This window comes from Rattus norvegicus, chromosome 14, assembly GCF_036323735.1.
Source record: "Rattus norvegicus strain BN/NHsdMcwi chromosome 14, GRCr8, whole genome shotgun sequence".
Taxonomy (NCBI): Eukaryota; Metazoa; Chordata; class Mammalia; order Rodentia; family Muridae; genus Rattus; species Rattus norvegicus.
In genome coordinates, this window is record NC_086032.1 from 105,767,753 (window position 1) to 105,785,082 (window position 17,330).

The 17,330-nt window shown below is 40.5% G+C and overlaps 1 long non-coding RNA gene across 1 annotated transcript in view; it reads right to left on the bottom strand.

The window, feature by feature from the left end:
- Nucleotides 1-16,032: 16,032 nt before the first annotated feature.
- The window catches only part of LOC102550092 (uncharacterized), a 43,263-nt gene continuing 41,965 nt past the window's right edge, over nt 16,033-17,330 (bottom strand). Inside the window, exon 3 of the long non-coding RNA XR_005493509.2 lies at nt 16,033-16,744. This is a non-coding gene — a long non-coding RNA (uncharacterized LOC102550092). The remainder of the gene's footprint in view (nt 16,745-17,330) is intronic.

Below are 17,330 nucleotides of genomic sequence, written 5' to 3' on the forward strand. Positions count from 1 at the left end.
ACCTAGCATACAAATCACTGTTACTGTGACAAGTGGGTTCAACAGTGTCTCCCAATAAGGGCAGGGGGCCAGGGGTCCTGTACAGATCTCAAAAGGAGTCAAGCTAAAATGGGAAGGAGTGTTTCTGATCCTAAACAGGGCCAGGGGAAGGAGCACCACCCAGTCTCTGTGGTTAATTTAGTTAAGGTCTCCTTTAGAGTTCTATTCATCCTCTCTACTTGTCCTGAGCTTTGAGGTCTGTAAATACAATGCAGTTTCAAATCAACCTCTATGTACTTTGCCACTCCACGACTTACCTTGGCACTGAAAGCAGGGTCATTATCAGATCCAATTACTTCGGGCACTCCAAACCGGGAAAAGATTTCTTCCAGTATTTTCTTGACCACTAATGTAGCAGTCTCCTGCTTTGTAGGGAAGGCTTCTTCCCATCTTGAAAAAGTGTCTATAAAGACAGGAGGAATTTGTACCCATGCTTGCCTGGTTTTACTTCAGTGACGTCTACTATCTAGTAGACTCCCAGTCTGTCTCCCCAGAACGTTTTACCAGGGTCAGTCCTACTTTTGCAAGCATTTACCTTGTGACAGGGCACACAGTTGTGGACTACTTGTTCTACCAGATGTTTCAGTCCTGGAATATGATACTTAGATTTTAAAGCTGTCTGGGTTAGTTTGCTCAGCCCCAGGTGGGATCACTGGTTCATTTACTACCATCCTCCATGCTTGCTTTTGAGGTAACATCTTCTACCCTGACGGTGCATACCAGAGTCTTTCTTCTGATCAAAGTGGTTGCTATGATCCTTTTTTGTGATAATCACTAGATCTTCGGCAGAGTATTAGAGTTTGGGTTTGGCTGGTTTGGGATCACCGGTTATTGTCACCAGGATGGCTCCTGAAGCCACAGCTCAGGCTTCATGGTTGGCTAAGTTGTTCCCCTTGGCCACAAGGGAGTCACTCTTCTGGTGAGCTGGACAGTGTATAATACTCACTTTAGCTGGCTTACGCAAGGCCTTTAACAAGGCCAGGATTTCAGTTTTATGTTTCATTTCTTTCCTTTCAGAGGTCAACAGTCCTTGTTGCTCATGGACGTGTGCTGTGGCAAAGGCATACCTGTTGTCAATATAGATGTTGACCTTCTTGCCCTCTCCCAACTCCAGGGACTAGGTGAGGGCGATGAGCTCCACCTTTTAAGCAGCGATCCCTCCAGGCAGAGCCTGTGCCCACACCATTTGCTGTCCATCCACCAGGACAGCACCCACTTTCCTCTGTTCTCCTTCCAGAAAACTGCTTCCATCCATAAACCAGGTAGCCTCAGCATCTGCCAAGGGCCAATTGGACAGATCTTTGCACCAGCCTTGTGCTTCAGCTAGCACTTGCTGGTAGTCATGGTTGGGAGGCTCAAGGTCAGGATCTGGGAGCAGGGTGTCCAGGTTCAGACCTGTGGGAAGTGCAACAGTAATCCTGTCACAGTTGAGCAACAGAGCCTGATAATGAGTCATTCTGGTGTTAGTGAGCCACAGGTTGGGAAGCTGGAGAACAATGTTCTCCATGGCACGTGGGGCTGATATTACCAAGTTCTGTCCCAAAGTCAACTTGTCTGCATCCCTGACTAGCACCATGACTGCAGCCACAATCCTCAAATAAGCAGGCCATCCCACCACCATGGGATTTAGTTTCTTGGAAAGGTATTCCACTGGCTGCTTCCATGGTCCTAATTTTTGTGTTAGGACCCCCTTTGCTATGCCCCTATTCTCAGCCACGTACAGATGGAACGATTTAGTCACATCTGGAAGGTCTAGGGCAGGTGCTGATATCAAAGCTGTTCTAATGTCATTAAACACCTGTTGCTCTCTCTGCCCCCAAACAAATGGTTCCTTGTTTCTGGTGAGTGGGTATGGGAGGCCACCATCTCAGGAAACCCAGGTATTGACAGAAGCCCGCTGTGCCCAAGAACTCTCTATCCTGCCTTTGGTTAGAGGGTGGCGGGATGTGGAACACAGTCTCTTTCCTAGATTCTGACAACCACCTCTTTCGTTCTCTGAGCTGATATAGGTAACTGACCTGTTGGCGGCAGATTTGGGTCTTCTTTGCTGAGGCACAATAGCTCAGTTCCCGCAGTTCAGTGACAAGGCATTTGGTTCCTTTTAGGCATAGTTCTCTGCTGGATGCTGCTAAGAGAAGGTGTACCGCAAGAGCATCACCTGTTGGTTATCTGCCTGAAAAGCGGCTAGATCTTGATGTAGGGATTCGTCAAAGATGGTGGGAGAGTTCTTGAAGCCCTGAGGTTGCCAGGTACTGTCTTACTAGGTTCTCTGGTTTCCCTAACTACTGTGGCCAAGATCCTATGGTGATTCCTCTTCTGTCTTCTTTGTCTTTTAAGCTCTCTAGCTTCCTGCTCTTTCTGCTTTCTTACTTCCTTGTCCTCCTCAGACTCCCTGTTATGGGACACTTTTTCAGCTACCTGCACTAACTCTCTTAAAGACTTGTCCTGTAACCTTTCAAGTTTCTGCAACTTTTTCCTGATGTCTCTGCTGGATTGATCAATGAAAGCAACTGTAACTGGTGCCTTATGTTCCTCACTGCTAGAATCATAAGGGGTGAACTGGCGAAAAGCCTCCATGCATCTCTCCAGGAAGGCCAAGAGAGATTCATTTTGCCCTTGCACTACCTCTCTTCCCTTAGTCAAATTGGTGGGGCATCATGCTGCCCCTCTGAGACCTGCCATCAGAGCCTGGCGATAGACCTTCAGGTGCTCCCTACCTTCAGGTATGTTGAAATTCCAGTTTGGTCTGGTTAACGGGAAACCTATGTCTATATCCACTGGTAGGAGAAGAGTGGCCTCGAGGAGAATATGCTGCTTCTCCTCAGTGGTGAGCAGGACCTGAAGGAGCTGCTGGCAACCATCCCAAGTGGGTTGATGGGAGAAGAGAAGTGAATCAATCAGGTTAGTCAGACTCTGAGGGTTTTCAGAGAAGGAGGGGTTATGGGTCTTCCAGTTGTAACGGTCAGCAGTGTACCTCTCAGTCCCAACTTCCCAGAAAGAGTCTGGAGCATCCTCTAGTACTCCTGTAGTTTGCAACATTCAGGCACATATGCCCAATATTGTAAGAGTTGATGACCTTGGTCATCAAGGGGACCATAGGCCCGGAGGCCTATGTCTGTGAGTCTGGTCAGGCCCAGTTCCTCTTCAACTGTGAGTTCCTTGGTGCCTCTGACCCAGAGGATCAATTTTCTGTTTCCCTTACCTCCTCTTGTGGAGCCGAGGTGCCTGCAGGTAACTCTGCTTGAGGCCCCACAACTGGGGCCACTCGAGGCTGGAGAGAAGGGGGACAGGGAGGAAGGGCACCCAGAAGGAAAAGGTCAATGCTTGCATCGGGAGGACGTTTTTCTTGGACTGGTCTTGGAGAGTGAAGACAGGCACCCATGCAGGTCCTGAAAAAGGAACAAAGGGATGGGCCCACTGGGGTGGATCGGGGACTAAATCCTCCCAGACAAGGATATACTGAATTTTGTCTGGGTAGCTCTTAGACCAACAACAAACACACACTGCTTGATTGCTGTTACAAGAGTCAGGGAGAAAGAGCCATTGGCTGGCCACCCACTCTAAAAAGTGGGCCACTCTGAGATACAAAGAGTTTCCCATTTCTGTTTCTTTGCATCTACTGATAGGGTATGGGTCCTGGTCTTAACCTCTGCCCAATATTTGAGAATCAAATTCAGAGGAATTGATATAGTCTGTCCCATTCTGTCCAAAAATACTGTCAATCTAAGTCCACACACAAACAGACAAACAGAAAGTACAATACTGATGTGTCCCTGTCACGAGTGTCATAGAAGAAAAACTGAAAAACTCGGCAGTGGACTCCTGACCGCTGTCCCCCAATGAAGATGAACCTTCTCAGTCCCAAATTCCCAGAAAGAATCCGGAGCATCATCTAGGACTCCTGTAGCACGCAACATTCAGGCACATATGCCCACTGCTTATGGCTACCTCAGGTTGGCAACTCTCACTCAGTTGCAAACCAAAACCAAATTTCCCAGTGGCTGCACAGATTCACAGAACCAAGAAAAATGAAACAGACATTTAGACAAGATGCAGACAGAGACAACCATGGTATCTGCTTGAGCTATCCTCCAGTCTCAGGTCACTAGTCCCAGCAAGAGGTTTAATGATCCAGCTCACTGGGGTTGCCCTATAATTGGGACAGAGGCGATCATGAGTAGCAAAAGCACACACTTTTTATACAGTTGTAGAGGACAGCTTTTGGCAACAGCATGAGTTGGACCTTGATGATGCACCTTGACCTTTATACTCTTTAATGGAGAGATATCTTTGGCACATGGACGGTGTACTGATAAAGGCCCTGCCCTCTTCATGGTTAGCTCATTTCCTGTAGCATGGTTTTATTCTAAATACTTTGGAAACTCCCTGGTTCTGATAATGGCAAATCCCAGCCACCTAGTGTTTTCCTTAAGGCGACCAACGTCATTATGTTTGAACCTTACAAAATACTTTTTAGAATTTAATGAAAATGAAGGCACATCATTCCAAAATGTATAGGACACAATGAAAGCAGTGCTGCTCAGAGAAAAACTCATAACTTTGAGTGCCTCCATAAAGAAACTGGAGAGATCATACACTTAGATGTGCAGCTTAATAACATATCTGAAAGCTCTAGAAAAAAAAAGAAAAAAGAAGAAGGAAATGTATGCAAGAGGAGTAGATAACAGGAAGTAATGAAAGGAAGGGCTGAAATCAACCAAGTAGAGACAAAGAGAAATATACAAAGGATCAAAAAAGTCAGGAGCTGGTTCTTTGGGAAAATCAACAACTCTTAGAAGACTAACAAGAGGATTCAGAGAAAAAAATCCAAATTAACAAAATCAAAAATGAAAACAGAGCCATAAGGACAGAAACTGAGGAAACTTCAAAAAACAAACAAACAAACAAACAAACAAACCAACAAAAACTTCAGGTCCTACTCAAAAATGCTATATTCAAGAAATCTGGAAAATGTAGATGAAAGGATGATTTTCTAGACAGATACCAGGTCCCAAAGTTAAATCAGGATCAGATTAGCCATCTAAAAAGTCCCATAACCTTTAAAAAAAAATAGAAGCAGTCATTAAAAGTCTCCCAACATAAAACAGGCCAGGACCAGATGGGTTTAGTGCAATATTCTCTCAGATCTTAAAAAAAGCCTAATACCAATACTTTTCAAACTATTCTTCAAAATTGAAACTGAAGGAAAACTCTCTAATTCTTTCTATGAAGTCACATTTATGCTGATACCTACACCACACAAGGACCCAACAAAGAAAGAGAACTTCCAACCAATTTTCCTTATGAATATCAATGCAAAAATACTCAATAAAATTTTTGCAAACCAAATCCAAGAAAATATCAAAAACATCATTCAACATGATCAAGTATGGTTCATCCCAGGGATGCAGGGATGGTTCTATATACAGAAATACATAATCCTACATAATCCTACATAAACAAACAGAAAGAAAAAAAACTACTTGATCTTCTCATATGCTGAAAAGGCATTTGACAAAATACAATACCTCTTCATGTTGAAAGTCTTGAAAAGATCATGAATTCAAGGCCCATATCTAAACATAATAAAAGCAATATACAGAAAACCAAAACCAACATCATATTAAATGGAGAGAAACTTGAAGCAATCCCACTAAAATCTAGGACACAAAAAGGATGCACATTCTCTCCCTTTCTATTCAATAGAGTCTAGCCTGAGCAATTAGAAAACAAAAGGACATCAAAGTGGTACAAATTCGAAAGGAAGAAGTCTAGATATTATTTGCAGATGATATGATTGAATAAATAAGGGACCCCAAGAATTCCAACGGAGAACTCCTAGGGTTGATAAACTACTTCAGCAATGGGGCTGGATATAAAATTCACTCAAACAAATTAGTGGTCTTCCTCTACTCAAAGGATAAATGGGCTGACGAAGAAATTAGGGAAAGGACACCATTCACAATAGTCACGAGTAATGTGTAATATCTTGGTGTCACTCTAACCAAACATGTGAAAGATCTGTAGAAAATGAACTTCAAGTCACTGAAGAAAGAAATTGAAGAAGACCACAGAAGATGGAAAGACTTCCCATGCTTATGGGTCTGCAGGATTAACATAGTGAAAATGGCCATCTTACCAAAAGAAATCTACAGATTCACTGCAATTCCCATCAAAATCCCAACTCAAGTCTTCAAAGGGATAAAAAGATCAATTCTCAAATTAATCTGAAATAACAAAGCACAAGAATAGCAAAAACTTTTCTCAATAATCAGATAACTTCTGGGTGAATCACAATCCCTGACCTCAGGCTGTACTACAGAGCAATAATGATAAGAGCAGCATGGTATTGGTGTAGAGATAGACAGGTAGATTAATGAATAGAATTAAAAACCCAGAATTAAGTCCACACTCTTATGGTCTCCTAATCTTAGACAAAGAAGCCAAAATTATACAGTGGAAAAAAGACAGCATATTCAACAAATGGTGCTGTCTCAAGTGGAGGTCAGCAAGTAAAAGAAAGCAAGTTCATCCATTCTTATCTCCTTGTACAAAGTTCAAGTACATTTTGATCCAGGGCCTATACATAAAGCCAGATATGCTGAATATAATAGGAGAAAAAGTGGTAAAGAGCCCCCAGCACATCTGCACATGGGATAATTTCCTGAACAAAGCACGAATTGTGTAATATGTAAGATGAACTATAGGCAAATGGGGTCTCATAAAATTGAAAAAGTTCTGTAAGGCATAGGACAGTGTCAACAGTACAAAACAAAAACCTACACATTTGAAAAATAGCTTTATCAACCCTACATCAGATAGAGGGCTAATATCCACTATATAAAAAGAACACAAGGAGTTAGACTCCAGAGAACCAAAAAACCCTATTTACAACTTGGGTATGTAAAGATCTACACAAAACATTCTCATGTTAGCCATCTCAAATGGCAATGAGACCTCTAAAGAAATGTTCAAAAAACAGTCAAAGGGGGCTGGAGAGATGGCTCAGCGGTTAAGAGCACCGGACTGCTCTTCCAGAGGTCCTGAGTTCAATTCCCAGTAACCACATGGTGGCTCACAACCATCTGTAAGGAGATCCGATGCCCTCTTCTGGTGTATCTGAGGACAGCTACAGTGTACTTATATATAATAAATGAATAAATCTTTAAAAAAAAAAACAGTCAAAGGGATCAAATTGGAAAAGAAATCAAAATACCACTATTTGCAGATGATATGATAGTATATTTAAGTGACCCCAAAAATTCCACTAGAATACTGCTGATAATCGACTTCAGCAAAATGGACGGGTATAAAATTAACTTAAAGAGATAAATAGCCTTCTTCTACTCAAAGGATAAACAGGCTGGGAAAGAAATTAGGAAAATGACACCCTTCACAATAATCACAAATAATATAAAATACCTTTGTGTGACTTTAAGCAAGCCAGTGAAAGGTCTGTATGACAAGAACTTCAAATCTCTGAAGAAAGAAATTGAACATGATCTCAGAAGTTGGAAAGATCTCCCATAGTTATGGATTGGCAAGATTAATATACCAAAAATGACCACCTTGCCTAAAGCAATCTACTGATTCAATGCAATCCCCATCAAAATCCCAAGTCAATTCTTCAGAGAGTTAGAAAGCAATTGGCAAATTCATTTGGTATAACCAAAAAACCCAGGAGAGCCAAAACTATCCTCAACAATAAAAGAACTTCTGGGGGAATTACCTTACCTGACCTCAAGCTGTATTACAGAACAATAGTGATAAAAACTGTATGGTATTGGTATAGAGACAGGCAGGTAGGTGGTTAGAATAGAATTGAAGAATAGAATGAACCCATACACGTATGGTCATTTGATCTTTGACAAAAGAGCTAAAACCATCAGTGAAAAAAAAAGACAACATTTTCAAAAGATGATGTTGATTCAACTGTCTTGTACAATGATGAAGCCAAATTGTATCTTGGACCTCCACATAAAACTAGTTACACTGAAACTAATGGAAGATAAAGTGGGCAAGAGCCCTGAACACATGGGCAGTGTGGTAAATATCCTGAACTGAACACCAGTAGCTCATGCTGTAAGATCGAGAATCGACAAATGGGGCCTCATAAAATTGCAAAGTTTCTGTAAGGCAAAGACCACTTTCAATAGGACCAAATGGCAACCAACAGATTGGCAAAAGATCTTTACCAATCCTGGCATGGATGTGGAGAAAGATGAACATTCCTTCATTGTTGGTGGAATTGCAAGTTGGTACAACGACTCTGGAAATCAGTCTGGAGGTCCCTCAGAATACTGGACGTAATACTATCTGAGGACCCAGCTATATCATTCCTGGGCATATACACAAAAGACACTCCAACATATAACAAGGACAATGCTTCACTATGGTCATAGGAGCCTTATTTGTAGTAGCCAGAAGTTTGAAAGAACCCAAATGTCTTTCAACAGAGGAATGGATACAGAAAACGTGGCACATTCACACAGTGGAATAATACTCAGTTATTAAAAGCAATGACTTCATGAAATTCTTAGGCAAATGAATGGGACTTGAAAATATCATCCTGAGTGAGGTAACACAGTCACACGCACACAAAAATCATACATGGTATGTGCTCACTGATGAGTGGATATTAGGAAAAAGGCTCACACTACCTACTGTACAACTCACAGACTGTATGAAGCTCGGGAAGAAGGAAGACAAAAGTGTGGAATCTTCAGTCCTACTTAGAAGGGAGAAACAAATAATCATGAGAAGTAGAGAGAAAGGGACCTGAGTGGGAGAGAGGAGGGGGAGACAAAATGGTGTAGGGTCACATTGATAGGAGATTAAGAAGAAGTAAAGAGCATCAGGGAATTGACCAGAATGTGTAGCAGTGGAGGTTGGGGAACTGGTAGTAGCCACTAGAAAATTCCAGATGCCAGGCAAGCTAGAGGATTCAATGTGGTTGACATTAGCTGAACTACTCTGCAAAGTGGACTGAGAAGTGTAGGGACTGCTTGGTGTCAAATTAACTCTAGCAGTGTGTTCTACTCTTCTGACTCTGTTTCTTTCTTCAACTACCTCTGCTAAACAAATTGAACAGAAATGAATTGGACTCCATTGTACATACTTCTGCACTGACTGACTCAACTAAACAGAACTGACTGATTTCCAGCTCCTCTCTGTCATTCTTCCCTGCTCTTAAATGGTCTCTCTTTGCTGTTTGTTTTCATGAGAATCGGGTGTAGTGTATCTTTTGATTAATGCTCTCAAATCCTTCTCTGATTCACTTTGTCTGCCCCTCAATTGTATGTCACTTTTCAAACATGGCTGCATCCATATACAAATTCGCCTTGCTTATATTGAGTGGTATTAAAGGTATTAACGGTATATACTAAGGGCATGTCAGTATCCCAGCCAGACCATGCTAAAATCCAGGGAAAGTCTGCATTCTGGCCAGATCACATAGGTCTAAAAGACCTTTGGATGTGATCCCTTGCCACAACAGCCATGCTAGTGGAACAAAATTTCTCTAAACCTCAATCATGTCATTTGTAGTCTGTCTTCCTGTGTTTTCACTACTCATGCTGAGCTCAGAAAAAAGAGTCCCTCGAGTTCCTCTGAGCTGGTTTTTACATCAGTAATTCTCTGGCATGTTTTTTCCCATTTTCCCTAAATATATGATGCCTCTTTGTCAAGAAATTTTCTGTATTCAGGTGTCTTCTCTTCCCATTTTTTAAGTGGGTTCTACAGCAGAATTTTCTTTCTTATTTTCCACTGTATTTCCAAAGTCCAGAATATAAATAACCCAAATATGATACGGGGTTAGAATCCCATTTTGACATGGGATATTTGCTGTGGATTTTACAGTGAGAGGAAGTAGAAAAGACATTTAAAAATAAAATCAATGAGAATCCCGTTATTTATTTTTTTGTAAAGCTGTTGTCAGTAAAATATGACATATTCCTTTCTAGCTATTTGATATATCTGATAAAAGTTTAGAAATATACAGAAACAAATAAAAATAAAGGCATATTGCCTTGAATTGATAACTAGATCTTTCTCTCTTTCTTCCCTACTGATTTTTTCCATACTGATGCCGTCTCTCTGTCTCTTTGTCTCTCTGTCTCTCTCTGTATGTTTGTGTGTGTGTGTGTGTGTGTGTGTGTGTGTGTGTGTGTGTGTGTGTGTGTGCATGCTTCTCTATTTCTCTTATTAAGCTATATCTTGGCAGAGCAGTTGCTTGAAAACCATATTGAAACCTGGAGAGTATATATGAAACCATTAACTTTATCTACTCTAACACAGTTAACATAGCATTCAGAAAACTTCTGATACTAAATCTGTGTCATCTAATTTAACTTGGTTCTGACACTGCCAAATTGGAACTACTTTCCATTGTATGGATAAGGCCCTACCCCTACACATCTGCCCCAACTGGAAACAACTGTTGACAGCTCTGTATTTTGAGTAGGACTTCTGTCCAGGTGACTCTAAACCAGAGTTCCTACAATTTCTTGAGATCTCAATAGTTTAATAGATCAGCTTATGGTACTCAAGAAAACACTTCAATTCCATGTGGTGATTAATTATAGATGGCAGAAAAGAAGTAGGTGATGATCTGTGAAATGGCCCAGCTGAAAAAGGCTCTTGTCACCAAGCCTGGCAATCTGAATCTAAACCCTAGGCTCCACATGGTGTAAGAAAAGAACTAACTCCTGCATGTTTTGCTCTGATCTCCACAGGTGCACCTCAGCATGTGAGCACACACCAATATACATGAACATATCTAAGTAAATACATGTGATTGTGTCTACTTTTTGAAATATAAAATATGAAGATGAACAGATAGAGGAAACACAAACACGAGATATATGAAAATGATTTGGGGGCTTTGTTGCCCTCTTAGAAAACTCCCTAACTGATTCTCCATATGTTAGCTACTCAGCACATCAAATCTTGCCCTTGCAGGTTTAATGAAGATGTCACAATGTACGTATGGCTGATTTACTGTGGCCATTGGTGATGAACCCAGATAATCTCTCCACCTCAGACATTAGGTGATAAGACTGAAAATTCCAACCATAATTTTTACTTTTCTCCACATGCAGAAACTGGGCCTCATTTATTAGGCTCCTTAGTTCTCCAGGTTTTCTTTAGTTTCACTAGAGGGGGTTATTGAAAGACATTTGGAAAGTGAACATGCAAGGGAGTCACGATTCTCCCCCAGCATTGGAAGGTAGATATGGGGGATAAACTGTGTGTTAGCATTAGAGTGGCTTCTGGCTAAGTACCTACAGATGCTATATTATGCTGACACAGGAAGGTATATTCTCGGCATCAGATTTCTTTATGTACATTTTCTGTCTTTCAAAAAAAAAAACCAAGCCATTATTTTGTTTCTAAAAGTCATCTGTTTGCTTTATTTTTATTAATAAAAATCCCCATGTAGGAGATAACATGGGCAGGAGCTAGCGATGGCTGGGACAGCTTTCATTCTTTCAATAGTGAAGAGAGAGCAATTTATCTCCTCACTGTTACTCTAAGTTCCCCTAGAGATTTAAAGGACTGTCAGGCCAAATTGACATCCATGTCTTCAAAGTGCAGAAGCCTTTTAGGACTAGTTCACATAATAAAGCAAAGTTGAAAGATTTATTAAATTCCTTTAATACAGCTTGAACATGAATGTTAAGAAAATGAAAGGCATGCACAAGAAATTAAAGCACACTCAAGTGACATATGTGCTTCTAAAGGAAGGAGACTGGAGAATAAAACCCAAGAGTGTTTGAAGGTTTCTCAAGGTACATTAGTCTTGTGCACCCTTTTGGTGGCTCTCATTTTACATCTAAATAGTAGATAAGAATCTTGCTCTTGTTCTTGGCTCCAGGATAACTAAAAGAAGAATCAAGGGCAGTGCCAAAGGGCCGTGACCATATGCAGTAAATTCGCTGCATGAACTGTGCCCGTGCGTCCCCAGGGATAAGGACTTTAGAAGTTCGTCACTCGGGTTGGGGATTTAGCTCAGTGGTAGAGCGCTTGCCTAGGAAGCGCAAGGCCCTGGGCTCGGTCCCCAGCTCTGAAGAAAAAAAAAAAAAAGAACCAAAAAAAAAAAAAAAAGAAGTTCGTCACTCAGGCCATTGTAGAGGTTTCTGCTGTCAGGGACGTACCTGAAGCAAGCATCTTCAATGCTATATATGCTTCAGAAGCTTATATCAAGCTGCATTATTGCATGAGCTGTGCCATTCATAGCAAGGTTGTTAGGAATCGATCTCCTGAAGTCTGGAATGACAGGAAACCCCTACCCCTGTTCATACCTGCTGTAATGCACCACAACTTCCACCAAAGTCCAGGTAAAGAAGTGGTTTTGTTAGGGCAGAAGGAAAAATACCTTGGAAAAATTAAATGGAAGTTATACTATAATAAAATAACAATAATAATCTTGCTCTCTGTCTCTCGCTATTTCTCTGTCTCTCAGAGAGTGAGAGACAGTCTCTCTCTAGGAGAGAGTGGGAAAGAGATGGAGAAAGATACGGAAAATTGTGTTTGAGTGTGTGTGTGTGTGTGTGTGTGTGTGTGTGTGTGTGTGTGTGTTTGTGTTCCCTTCTCTTTCATGGAGTGTAGATTATATATCTCCATCTAAATTGGGTCTCATGTGAGATTCCTAGAAAGTGTAGATTACTGACTAGGAAGGGAAAATGTATTATCTAGTAGTTAAGTGTGTTGAATTCTTGCTCTACTCTTGATTTCAGAATGAGGGGCTCATTTTACCCTTCTTACAGGTCCAAGACTTTCCCTGCTCTTCTATCTTGCCTCCTTTCAGTTGTGTGTGTTGAATCAGGAAAGGAACAAAGCTATATCAAAGCATGCTAAGCGGTCAGGTGCTTCTAGGGAGATTCACTGGAGCCTCTGATAAATCCTCCAGTTAGGCAGCTAGTTTATTAAGTTTCATTACCTTGGGAATGACTTATTCTTTGAATTTCTATAGTGAATTTCAGAGGCAGCAATTCTGAGAAATGGATAAAAGCTAACTTTTACATTCCAACTAGACCAGAGTCAAAGATACAAAGGAGTTGAAAGAAGAAGAAACATAGATGGAGAAGACATAACTTTGGATAAAGTTCATCTGATATCACTAATAGTAAAAGAACACAGTAGATAAAATATAGTTCTGCCTGTAGCTAAAAGTTAACTAATTGCTAACTTTAGCACAATAATAAAATCTAAGGGGGAAAAGAGAGGAAAGTTAAGAACATGCTAAGAATACCAAAATTGGATTTGGATTTTGTTTCAGTTAATAATGAAGACAAGGCATGTATTCCATCTTGTGGAATAAGGTTCAAATCTAGTAAAAAGATGATTGACACTAAACAGTATTTGTATTAGTATTAAGCCAGTCAGTGAACCTTGCTAGAGCAGTCATTGTTTAGCTTATAATTTTCACAACTAGATTAATTTTCTCCCCTAGTAACACACATAGAACAGTCTAATAATATGAAAGTTGACCAGTAGGGTGAAACTTCCAGGCCTGTCCCACCTTGATTTCACAAGAACTTGGTCTCAAGTTCTTGGTATCTTCAGCAAGAAATTCATACCATAAAATTCTGGAAGGTAACCAATAACAATGGCAGTAGACTGTAATGTTTGTAGCTTCTGTGGAATACCCCTGACCAACAACTCAAAAAGACAACTCTTTTTAAGGGGTAGTGTGAATAACTCAAGCATTATGTGGGAAAGAATATGAATGGATATGCATTTATTGGTATTAAATAAAATATATATTAAAAACCAATACGTTTGGGAAGTTAGTACACAAAATGACTAAGGATATACAAGATGTCTACTGAATAATAGTGGGAAACCAATATTTTGTTGGTTACAAGGAGTATTTATTGACTCTTAACATATGGGGAATCAAGATCAGAAATCTAGACCTAACAGCATAAGGCATTTATTTGGTTTCATTCATACTTAGATACTGAGATTTGGTCTTGCTCTGCACTGTAATGTTAAGTGCCGGCCCCCAAGATCTGGAGTCTGGATGTAGGCCCAAGTGACATTTACCAATTTCTGATTGGTAAACCAATATGCCAAGAGCCAATAGCTGGGCAGTAGACAAGACAAAGAGGTGGCATTTAGTTTTCCCAGACTTGACATTGGAGGAAAACCACAAGGAAGAAAAGAAGGTGAAGGGGGAGGAGGAAAATGCCATGGGTTAGGAGTAAAAAATAGGCCCTCATTTCATGCCAATTGGAGTTAAAGCAACCCAAATGAAACATAGTAAGTAATAACTTAAAATTATAGATATGAATATAGATTCTAATAGCATAAAAGGTAGATATCTGTGCAGCTCTAGTGCTTATTAAGACTTATTGTAGATATAAAGATTGTGTGTGTAGCTTTTATCTGGGAACTTCATGGTCAACATCAGGGTTGAAACTCTGGGTTGATATTAAGTTATTTGGTAAAGTATTGCCTCCTCAATGTCTAGTAAAAACTTTAAAAAATAATTAAATTCAGATTCCCAAATGGAAAACACACACTGTCCCTTTAAGTTTGGGAGGTGTAGAAAATTGGTTTCTTACTTGCACAGTTTTTTCCCAAGGTGAAGGCAGGTTCAGCACAAGGGCAAAATGCATGCTAATTTGGCATGCTTGATTCTGGGGCTCACCGTGAAAGCTAAGACACAGCTGACCCCTCAAAACCAAACTAAACAACACAGGGGGCTGCAGGCTTAGATTCCAGCCTGGGGTACTTCCAAACGCTGGGTTACACTGCCTTGGAGATTCAACTAAATTTTGTGCATGCTAAAACCTCCTGTTGTGAAATGAAGCAGGCAAAGTCCTGCTGCTCACAGGGCAGAAAGCAGCACTGCATGCCTCGTGCAATAAAAAAAATTATACAGAATAAAATAAATTAAGATATCAATTTTATCTTAAGGAACTAGTTCCTTTCAATATGGTCTCCACAAGAATATTGGAAATGCTGATCCTAGCACACACACACACACACACACACACACGTGTGTGAGTGTGTGTGTGTGTGTGTGTGTGTGTTAGCCTGAGGATAGGCTTATACAGTGAATAGAAAGGAATTTAAATGAAGTTAAATATAGAAAATAATATTAATTATGTAAAGAGACAGGGGATATAAGTATATTTAACTACAGAAGGATTAAAGCCCAAAGAAGGGAAAGATAAAGGGAAATTTATTCCATGTTTTTAAGGAAAGAAGAGAAATATGTATGGAAATTAATATAAATGTTAATGATAGAATGAGAAATTAATAAACCCTAGACTTTTATCTCAACATGTAAGAGACAAAAGCTAGAAATAGTTAGGTTTCTTGTGACTCTGAAGCCAACCTAATCTACAAACAAATTCAGCTTGGTCTACTCAGAGAAACCCTATATCAATAAATAATAAAAGTAGTCTGTAATTGTTTTAATTATTAAAATAAGTTTAGTGGTTATAATGGTATTTAAAAATCCTTTTTTGAGAGGTCAAAGTAGAATAGACCTAAATAAAAAAAAAAGAGGCTGCTAAATCCATTTATACTTTTGATGACTTTGGCTTGCTAGACTGAGGACTTGCTGTTTTGGGGAGAAGTTTTATATTTGTGTTAGTAAGAAAGAAAAAAAATGCTTTAGACTCCTTCAAAGGTAATAAGGATTGGGTTTGATAGAGGAAAACACCCAGAAGATCTTGGCTGCAGATAGGAATAAAAAAAAAATCAAGAAAATCAAACAGGACAGGTAACATGATTTGCTGATTCCTCTATGAAAGAACATCTCCAAAACTGACTGAGACATAAAAAAAAGCCAGCATTTCAACTATTCATAGCTAAAGGATCCAGTTGGCTACAGAATCCTCAAAATTAATCATGCCATCATCTTCTATGGTATGAATCAAGATTTATTACAATTTGGTTATTTATCAAACTAACTCATAAAGTGTTGAGATAGAAATCTCGGCTTGTGTCTGGACAAACCACACCAGGCCAACACAGTTCCACATGGAGAGGTTTAATGAAATGATGAGACAAGGGGGAGGGAGGGAGGGAGGGAGGGAGGGAGGGAGAGAGAGAGAGAGAGAGAGAGAGAGAGAGAGAGAGAGAGAGAGGAGGAAGAGGAGGAAGAGGAGGAAGAAGAGAAGGAGGAGGAAGAAGAGAAGGAGGAAGAGGAGGAAGAGGAGGAAGAGGAGGAGGAAGAGGGGGAGGAGGAGGAAGAGGAAGAAGAGAAGGAGGAAGAGGAAGAGAAGGAGGAAGAGGAGGAGGAAGAGGAGGAAGAGGAGGAGGAGGAAGAGAGGAGGAAGAGGAGGAGGAGGAAGAGGAGGAGGAGGAAGAGGAGGAAGGGCCAGAAAATGTCTGCCTTTTATTTAAATGTGACATAACTGCTCCCAGGTAAAGGTGGGAACTAATCCAAAAGTATGCTGGGGTTGTATGGCAGTTGCCATGGCAATAGATGCACAGGTGACCAGGTCACTGTTGAAGGCAAAAGCACTTCCTGATACCAACATACCTCCCTTTTTCTTATTATAAAAAAGAAGGAAAAGAGGAGGGAGAAGCTGATGGAAAAAAAGTGAATGGGGTGCTATGTCTCTTAGGCTACTTCCTCTTGTCTTGGGGTGTCATCAATTTTGCGGTATAGCTGACTTTTACCATCAGAGTCCACTTGGTAACCATTCACTTCAGGCTCCTCAGTTGACAGTGGCTGGTAATCCTGTAACAGAATTTTATGTATCTGTCATTGAAAGAATGTAGAGACAAGATTAATGAGACAGGGAGTGAATAGTAACGCCAGGAAGATGACTAGAAAAGATGTTATTTTAGGGAGTATCCACTTTTGTGTAGAATTTTTGAAAATCCCAGAATTGGAGGCCTTACATTCCTTGAAATTCTGTATGTTTGATTGAAACTCCTCACTATCCCAGATTGGTTGAAGTAGAAACAGCATTCTTCTCGGAAGAACAGACAAAGACCACCTTCTTTAGCTATCACAATGCCCAGCCCCCATTGGTTCTGAAGCACCACAGCTGCCAAAGAATCTGTTCTGGATAGTAAGCATGGTTTCAGACACTTTGTCAAGCTTGTAAGTGAGCTTATTATATTGGGTCATGGAAGTAGTTATCCCTGCAATCCCAGTGCCAGCACCTATGGCTATTCCTGTAGCAACCAAGAGTGGCATGACCTGAACTGTCCTCTCATGTTGGGCAGCTATCATATTTACAACTGATATTGGTAGGGGCTCATTTCCCTGGATTACCCCTAATTCAAGGAAAAGAAATACAAACGTGCAAACTCCTGAC